This window comes from Myotis myotis, unplaced genomic scaffold (genome assembly GCF_014108235.1).
Source record: "Myotis myotis isolate mMyoMyo1 unplaced genomic scaffold, mMyoMyo1.p scaffold_m19_p_5, whole genome shotgun sequence".
In the NCBI taxonomy this organism is placed as follows: Eukaryota; Metazoa; Chordata; class Mammalia; order Chiroptera; family Vespertilionidae; genus Myotis; species Myotis myotis.
The window spans coordinates 12,485,114-12,494,928 of record NW_023416357.1 but is presented as its reverse complement, the minus strand read 5'-3'; the positions used below and the strand labels follow the sequence as shown (position 1 = coordinate 12,494,928).

General features: G+C 39.8%; 1 non-coding gene across 1 annotated transcript; it reads right to left on the bottom strand.

Annotated features, from left to right (window-relative positions):
- Positions 1-9,515: 9,515 nt before the first annotated feature.
- Positions 9,516-9,585, bottom strand: LOC118657240. Its single transcript, XR_004967952.1, has one exon. It is a non-coding gene; the product is annotated as a small nucleolar RNA SNORD123 (small nucleolar RNA).
- Between the last annotated feature and the right edge of the window lie 230 nt (positions 9,586-9,815).

Sequence of the window (9,815 nt, the reverse complement as noted above, 5' to 3'; positions counted from 1 at the left end):
TGCTTGGGCCTGGTTTCCCTTGGTCCTCCCTCCTATGACAATGCTAAGAGATCCCCTGTTCTCCCCAAACACAAGTTCTATTGCCTCTTATCTTTCCAAGGCTTTTGTTCCTGTGATTATCTTGTTGCTGTACTGCATAATCAATGTCTCTCTGTCCATGAAGGAATTTCAATCAATGTATAAACATGCTTCCAATGACCCACTCTAAAGAATAGCCCTCTGTGCTCACATCCCTCCAGCTGCTACCAGTCTCTTTGTTCCTCTGCAGGACAAAGCTGCTCTAATGAGCTCCCTCTGCCTAGGTCTGCACTTCCTTACTTCCCATTAACCTTCTTTATTGAATTATGACATTTTGTGAGCATACAGAAAAGGATAATAATCTAATGAGCACCCACCGAGCCACTTCTATCCAATCTTCACGTTTTTCAATATTTACTTCATATTTATTTTTTATTGGAAAACACAATAACGGATAAAGTTCTCTTTTCACAATCTCTGCCTCTGTCCCACCCAACTAAAGACAAATAACCCAAATTTAGTGTATATCATTTCTGTACTATTTAACTACTGTGTATGTATTCATACATTATATAGATATGATTTTTTGGTTTAATGCTTTATATAAACTGACAGTATACTGCATATCCTCTGCAACTTTGCCAACTGGGCTGTGTGGAATGGACATTTTTAACTTGACTAGAATGGCCAAAATGCCTTCCCATGTGATTATACCAATTTACACCTCTAAAGTTCCCCTTGCCAATACTTGGTAACAGTTGGTATCTCCAGACTTTTTTTATTATTGCCAATCCGATTCGTATGACATGGTGCCATCTTGTTTTAATTAAATTTCCATGATTATTAGGGAGGTTATCGTCTCTTCTTATGTCTATTGGCCATTGAGCTTCCTGTTTCATTTGCACAGGTTTCTATTGCTTCCTGCTTCTCCAGTGGAATGGTAAGTGTTTGAAAATATATTCTGTGTATCTTCTTTGTCAATTGTATGCACTGAAAATTCTCCTAGGCTAAAACTTGCTTCTAAGTTGAATTTCGTCATAGGGAAGGTCTAAACTTTAATGTTGTTTGCTGTATTGATTTTTTTGTTTTCTTTATGGCTGGTCTTTTATTTTGAGAACTGCTTCCCTACCCAGAGGTCAAATACATAGCTTCTTATATATTTTCCTTAATGTTTTCATGTTTTCTCACTTTAGCTTTAATCTACTTTAAAGTTATTTCTATGAGTGGCTTGAGGGAAGTTTCTAATTCCGTGTTTTCCCACCAGGGCTGTCCCTTGTTTTAGATCTGCCTATTGAGTCCCACCTCTCCTCAGTGAGCCCTTGTCACATGTCAAAGACGGCATATATGTGGGCTTGTTTATGAAGCCGGTGTCATGTTCGCTTCATCAGTCCCTGTGCCAGTATCTCAATGCCTTAATTTCTTTATCTTTATTAACAATATTGATACCTTACAACTCCCACCCACCTTGTTTGTTTTCTGCAGAAATTCCTTAATCACTCTTAGACCTGTGATTTTGCCTTGCTTGTAACTTTTATGATCTATATAAGTTCCATCCAGCCAGTTGTGATTTTGATTGCATCTGCATTGTATTTAAGGATGAATTTGGGGAGCATGAGTTTTCTGAATGAATATTAAATATTCAAGATATTATATACTGAATCATTCCATGCATAAATATAGGATGTATCAACTTATCTAAGCTTTCTTTAAGACCTTTAAATTTAATTTTATAAGTTTTCCACAAAGGTCCAACATGTCTTTGTCAAAATTATTCTTAGGAAACATACTGATTGTGTTTTGTTAATGTTATCTTTTCTAAATTATATTTTCTCATATTTGCTGCTGGTTTATGGGAACACAATTGATTTGTGTATTGGGAGTCTAGCTAGCAGACTTGCAGAACTTTTCTTTCTTCTAATTATTTATCTGTAGATGTTCTTAAGTGCTTTTACTGGAGACAATTATATTGTCTACAATTAGAAGTTTTTTCTTCCTTTGGTAGGGGTTGGGAGTGAGTCTACCCAGAATATGTACCCCACCTCCCCCATGCAGATTATTTCCAGCTGAAAGCAATTAAAGCCCAAAGAACTCAGAAAGAATTTGTTACTCTTTACCTGCTTCTAGCAATTCAGGTAGCAAACCTGCTTCAGGAAGGGAACTTCAGCATAGCCACCTGAGCGCATAGGAATGAAGTGTGGCAGACTGGAGGATCCAAGCATAAAGCTCTGACTAGATCCCCCCTGTGCCATTGTTTCTGGGGGACCCTGCATGCATTTGTTTACCATATGTTTGCTTTCTTATTTACCTGTAAATTGCCCCTCCTTAATCCAAAATGACATTTTTGCCTCATTTTGCCTCACTGTCTTTGGAATTTTCATGCTTATATGAATTCCCCCGTGTGTAAATATTAAAATTTAATTTCCTCCTGTTAATCTGCTGTCTGTCATTTGAATGATTTGACCAGCCAGAAAGAACTAAAGGAAGTAAAGTGAAAGTTTCCCTGCCCAACACTTTCAACCAGTTGTTTCAGTGTTGAACAGAAGTGTTGATATGTGCACACTTGCCTTTCAAGTGAATATCTCTAACTTTTCACAATTATATGTAAAATTTCTTGTTGATTTTTCTTTTTTTTTTGGTAGGTAGTCTATCAGGTTAGGTAAATTTCCTTTCTTCTTCTAGTCTATTAGTTAAGAGAAGTCTTTAAAAATGATAAATGCATGTTAAATTTTATCAAAGTATATTATGTAGCTGTTGAAGTGATCATACAGTTTTTCTTAATTCTGTTGATGTGGATGAAAGGGGGACCATGTACTAAACCTGACAAGCTCAGGGCAGTCCTGCATGGGAGTCCTGCTAGATATAAACTCAGAGACCTCAGGTAACCACACGGGATAGTCTAAAATTAAACTTTCCTAACTAAAAGTTGATAATGGCAGGTAGTCTTGTCCTAGGCCAGTATCTTCCCTGACAAAGGTGAATCTTTACCTTAACTGAGCCTCTGGAATGTTAGGGTAATTTCCTTTTTTTCCAGACCCCCTCAGGCTACAACCACACACCCTAGCAGAGACCACAGATCCCCTCATTGTTAGTGTTACTGTATTAATTGTTGACTATTAACTAGCCTATGCTCACCTGTGTAAAATAAGTATGTGCCTAGTCCTTTTCCTTTTTATCCAATCCCAGAGATTTCTTGCCCTTTGACTTATAAAATAAGTGATTAACACTGACATTTTCCGGAGCATTTTCTCTATCTGTTGAGAATTTGCTTCCCAACAATTGTTGTCAGTTTGGCTCAAATAAACTCATAAACATTTTTACAGTTTGGACATTTCTTATGTTGACAATGAGATGATTTATATTAGTATGCATTCTAGTGATAAAACATCCTTGAATGTTGTGACTTTAGCCTATGACTTTATTCATTAGAATAACTTTCATAAAATAGGGATGAGTCTTGAATATCTGGTAGGATCTTCCTAGAAAGCCATTTAGGAATGTGTGTTTGTTTTACTCATTATATATTTATTGATTCAGTTACTTTAATGATTGCAAGTGTATGTGAATTCTTATTTCCTTTTAGTTTCCTAAAACAAAATATTTTGAGTGAGTTATATATACATTACCAGAGGTTAGTCTATTTTATTCAACTTATTTTTTTTAACAGCTTTGACATTGTTGACTCTTTCTATTGTACCTTTATAGTCTTTCATTAATATGTGATATTAACTATGTTTTTTCCCTTTGCACTTTTTCTGACTTTTTGGGTTGGACTTTTAGCTTGTCAATTTCAGTCCTTCTTTCCTAATAAAAGTATTTAATACTTTCTCTGTAAATACTGTTTTAGCTACATCACATAAACTTTTTATGTTGTATTTTCATACAAAATATGAATCTTTCTGATTTTCATTGTCTTCTATGTTCCATAAGTTATCATAAATGTGGCTTACTGGATGGGTGGGGGAAGAGATAGGGCAAAAAAGGAAAAAAGGGAAAAACTCATGGACCAGGACAGTAATATGGTGATTGCTAGGGGGAGGTCAGAGGAGGATATAAAAGGGGATAAATGGAGACTTGATAAGCTCCTTAAGGTAAAGATTCACCATTATTAGGAAAAATACCACCCTAGGAGACTGCCTGCCATGAACTGCTTTTAGAAAGTTTTCATTTCAGACCTTCCTATGTGGTGACTGTAGGTCTGAGTTTGTAAGGCCTGTACAGGCCTCCCTTGAGCTTCTCATGTTTAGTGTATGGCCCCTTTTTTGTCCAACACATGTTTACTGAAATTCTACTAGTTCTTCTCTTTCTACATTTCTTTTCTTTCCTCTTTTTTTTTTTCCTTTCCAGCCTTCACCTGGATTGATCAAGTTATCTTTATTTCATTTTCCCCTCTCTACTGTTTTATTTTTTTTTGTGAGAGATATTAAATGAGAAGCTTTTTTATTTAATTTCATGCTCTATTAGAACAATATTTTGATTATAAAACTTCTGCCTATTTTTGCCCTCTCTACTGTTTTAGATTATATATGTTTCTTCTTCCTTCCTCCTCTTCCTCCTCCTCCTCCTCCTCCTCCTCCTCCTCCTCCTCCTCCTCCTCTTCTTCTTCTTCTTCTTCTTCTTCTTCTTCTTCTTCTTCTTCTTCTTCTTCTTCTTCTTCTTCTTCTTCTTCTTCTTCTTCTTCTTCTTCTTCTTCTTCTTCTTCTTCTTCTCCTTCTCCTCCTCCTCCTCCTCCTCCTCCTCCTCCTCCTCCTCCTCCTCCTCCCTTTTCTTTTTTCAATTACCATCCTAGGTATTTTAACAAGTGTGTTTCAGTTAAATTCTAAAATATCTCCACTCTTCTTTGGAATCTCACTCCTTCCCTTATTTACTTGTTAATCACTACTCATCCCTCAAATGTCGGCTCAAATGCCACCTTTAGTGATGCCTGTCCTGACTCTCCAGACTAAACCAGACATCCCCAAACTTGTCTTTCCTAGCATTTAGCAGGGCTTATGATTACATGCTTGTGGGATCAGTCCTTGATCTCTACCTCTTCCCAAAGACTGTAATTCCTACAAGGGCAGGGATTGGCTCTGTGCAGCTCTATTCTATTCTTAGTGCACTGTCTGTGCCAGGGCACATGCTGTGCAACAAACTTGGTTGAAAGCCGGAAAGCAGAGCCAGAGGGAGTGCCAAGTGGGTGGTAATGTTGAGAGAGGAGGACGCAGGGAGGCCAGATCGGGACAAGCCTTCTACCTTCTTCTGCTAGAAATCACATTATCCTCAAAACCCAGAACGGAAACAGTGGTGGACAAAAGCGAAGGGAAAGTTATTTGTTTCTCCTGTTATGAAGTCTGGAGGTGACAGTCCATGGCTGAGATGGGGGCTCCAGAGGGTCACCAGGAATTCAAGTTCCTTATTTTCAGCTCTCCTGTTCTTGGCTCATGGCTTATATCCTCAAGGTTACCTTACAGTCCCAGAGGTTGGCTGGGATTTCAACTATCACAGTCAAGTTCCAGGCAGGAATTCAGAAGTGAGATGTTACTGGAACCCCAGTGTTTTTCCTTGGGTCTGCCTGCCTGCACACACTGGCCCAAAGAAATGCATGAGAAGGAGTTTGCAAAATAGTTTAACATTGAATTGGCCAGCCCAGACACTGGGAGTTAACACTAAAAATCCGGCTCCCAGATGGCTTCTAGGTAACAGATTATATGCTTAGGGCAAAATCACAAGACACCATAGGTTAGGGTTTTGGGGTCATGCTGGGGGCAAATTGAGCGGAGGTGAGGAAAGGGTAATAAATAATTTCTTTAGGTCTTGAGGGCAGCTTTGAGGTTTTTCTGGAGTCCCTCTGTCCCTCTCATGGGAATGAAGCCAGGGGGTCATTTCACCTTTAGGCTCAGGAAATGAGACATAATTTAGGTCAAGATGTTTTCTTTAGCCTGCCAGAGGTCCCAACAGTGTGACTGTTATAGAATAGTAAGAAGCTAGGAAAATTCTAGGACAAGCAGAATAGGGAAACTAAGACATAGTTAAACAGCAGTTTGCACCCACCAAGTAAATTCTATCTTCCCTAAACCAGGGACACTTAAGAATAAATGGTTTGCACTTCTCCTCCCCAACCAGAGGGTAAATAGTTTAAACACCCTCCTCAGGGAGACAGGTAACAAATTCAACAAGTGCCATTTGCCAACCACACCTAAGAACAGACAAATTGAAGAGAATGAATCTCATTTTGGTACATTAGCATAAAGCTGATGAATAGTCTATTGATTCTCCCCTAAAAGCTCCACTAAATTCCCAGCCTTTAAAACCCCTGAAAATGAAGGTCCCAGCGCACTGTCCCTCCAGAGAGCATGCCTGTGCCTTTCCATTTCCTCTCTCCTTTCCCCACAGGCATGTATCCCTAACCTCTAAGGCAGTGGTTCTCAACCTGTGGGTCGCGCCCCCTTTGGGGGTCGAACGACCCTTTCACAGGGGTTGCCTAAGACCATCAGAAAACACATATATAATTACATATTGTTTTTGTGATTAATCACTATGCTTTAATTATGTTCAATTTGTAACAATGAAATTGGGAGTCACAACATAAGGAAGTGTATTAAAGGATCGTGGCATTAGGAAGGTTGAGAAACACTGCTCTAAGGGATCCCATGAGACTTGCAACCAGGGGAGCAGTGGGCAGTGGGAGCTTGTCCCGGCTAACCCCTGAACCTGTCTCCAAGACCCCCTTTTCTCTGACTTCCCAGTGAGCCAGAGCAGCTCAGCCTAGGCTCTCCCTTTGCTTCCTCTAATCTATGCCCTTCCTTGTTTCACTGTCCTAAGTATGTTTTTGGTACAGTCAATACATTCTTGCTTGCTTTTCTACACTTTGTCTCTTGATTGAAACCTTTCCTTCAAGAAAAGAAGAACCAAAGTCTACTCGTCTTGCTGGTAACATCTTTGGTCCCAGTCGGTAACCCCAGTCACTAGGGTTTCAGGGCCATGCTGGGAGCAGATTGATCAGAGGTGAGGTACGGGTAATAAATAATTTCTTAAGGTCTTGAAAGCAACTTTAGGGTCCTTTCTGGAGTCCCTCTGTTCACTCTCATGGGAATGTAGCCAGGGGGTCATTTCAGATGTAACTTAAGGTCAAAATGTCATCTTTAGCCTGCACAGCTCCAGAGAGTGTGACCATTAGGCAAGTCCAGGCTGTGGTCTTCTGCTGCCTTGAGGGTTGCTGATTATGTGGGGGAAAGGCCAGGTCTCTGAGGGATATATATATACATATATATATATATATATATATATATATATATATATATGGAGAGAGAGAGAGAGAGAGAGAGAGAGAGAGAGAGAGAGAGAGAGAGAGAGATGATTTCTAGAGCTAGGATTTAAAAATAAATTTAATCAAAGTCATATGGAACCTCAGTTTCAGGAGGGTAGGGCAAGAAAGGTCACACATAGCTAGTTGTTGCTCCCTCTTACCAAGAACTTTCTTGGATTCCCACCGATTTGTATCTTACTGACTACAGCTAAGTTCTAGGAAAGTTGCTTTTTTAAAAATCTTTTAAAGCCAGGCAGATTGCAATTCAAATAAAATCAGGTCCGTTATTAAGGATGATTGTGTTGTTGGTATAGTGGTACAGACCAGGGGCACAGGGAGACCTGTAGGCCAGTAAGAGTTGTTGGTGCTCCGGGTGAGCTGATATTCTGAATTAAGGAGGCAACGGTAGGAATGGAAAGGAGGATCTGAAATGAGAATTGACAGAAGGGTGACGGGATCCTTGACAGCTCATCTTCCCACTTATATGCTTCAGGAGACACTTTGCCTCCTGGTCAATTTCACTTAGCAGATATTCTTTTCAATTACCTCAAGGGCATCATGAGTTAATCTCCCTAGTAAACCATGGAATAAACTAAGGCAGAGTAATTTGTATTTCTAAATCTATGTAGGATGAACATTATTTTTGAAAATTTATTTCCAAATGTACTTATTTCTCCCAAAAATCTGTTTTCAAACACAGTAATATAGAGGACATTGATTAATGGGTATCAAGCATATCTGTTATAAAAGCACAGCCATTCTTCACTTATAGACACTCAAGATATACACAAGGCTTCATGTCAGAAAATAACATTCGGGAAACCATATGGATGCTTTATCTCCATGCCACAAACCATCTGAATTTCCTCTAGGTATTCCAAAAATCTTTTAAACCCAACATTTTTCCTCTCTTCAGAACATACTTATAAAAAGGCAACTTGAGGTATTTTGAGCACAGCAATTTTATTGTAAGGGAATTGGGTTGCTAGAAAAATATATCAAGAAATTTAACCATAAAAACAAGGCAATAAAAAGAAAAATAACAAACAAAAAAGACAAGGCAAAAATACTTGCGGAGGTGGTTTTCACCTGTGGAGTGAGCTCTAGTCTAGAGAGCGCAAAGGTGAGAAAGCTCACCTGGGTTGGATGATGACCAGGTTGCTCTGTGCCAGCCTCTGTGGTACAGCTGGCAGGAGCAAAACGTTGCTGGCAGACATGAGAAGCTGGAAGCAGGCCCTAGGTGGGTGTGGGTGGAACTCAGACTTCAGAGAAGGGAGTGTGATGAAGTGTCCAGTGTACTGACGGGCAGAGGGCTGGCCAGCAGGTGCCCTTGTGGTTGCCCTGGTCCTTCCCTTTAAGGTCCAGGACCCCAAACTTTGTCTCATTCCCAGCTCCTTCTCAGAGGTGCCATACTATTTTGTTTGTATTCTGTTTTAGTTTCTGGCTGTTGTTTTGAATAAAAATAGCCTGCTTACCTCTGTCAAGGGAGTGGGCTGCTACACTAAAGGGGGAGTGAGCATTTCTAGGGTTAAAAACCCTAAAGAACCCTGGTGCAGCTCAAGGGACTTGAGTCGGGGCCGATGGCTCCCTGAACTCTCCCTGTTTGGTGATTCTTCTCTCAAGACTTTGGGGAGCATCACAGCATTATCTGTAGCCATATCATGAGTCTTTCAAATACTTAAAATAGTATATGAACAAAAACCAGCATGAGGCAATCTTAGTGAGGCATAAAAACTGCATGTCGTTTTATCAATGGCCATTTAAAGAAAAAAACTAATGGGGCTGATCAGAGGATCTAGCAGTTTTTTCACTTCTTAAATGCCACATCTTAAAAAAGGAAAACAGTAGAAAAAAGGAACACTTCTGGAGACTGTAACGCATCCCTGGCTTGTTTGTAGGAAAATCCAGTTAAGATGTAAACATCCATAAGCCATGATTTCTGGACTGGGGTTTTTCATGACACTAATACAGTCCGGGCGTTGTAAAGGTCACAGATACCGAGGTTTCCCTTGAAGGTCACTCCTGACCACAGCAGCGTCGGCAGCCCCACCAGGTGACATTCTCTTCAGCCCCCTCCTTGCGGCTCCCCTCGGAGGTGGCAGTTTATCGATGTAGCTGAAATTCAAGCACAAGGCAGAGACATACAGACAAGAAAAACGCCGTTAATTATTTCAGAGACAGAAGAGATCCTTCATTTGGCCACAGAAATGGAGGTGAATCAGGAAATGGATGGCGTTTTTCAGGTCACATGAATCAGCGCCCCAAAATTCATCATTTTCACCGAGTGCTTGGTTGGTGTTCTCATTCTTTTACATTGTGTGCATGGCTGACATAAAAGTTTAGGGAGAGCCCTACGTTTATTTTTAAAAGAGAACTAAAGAATTTTGTTTCGAAAGTATCACCTCTAATTCTATCATGTGATAAGAAGCTTACTGTAGGAACAGTGAGCAAATGTTAAAAAAAACAAATAACAAAAACACACTCAGGAACTTCAGTTGGAAGAATGAAACAC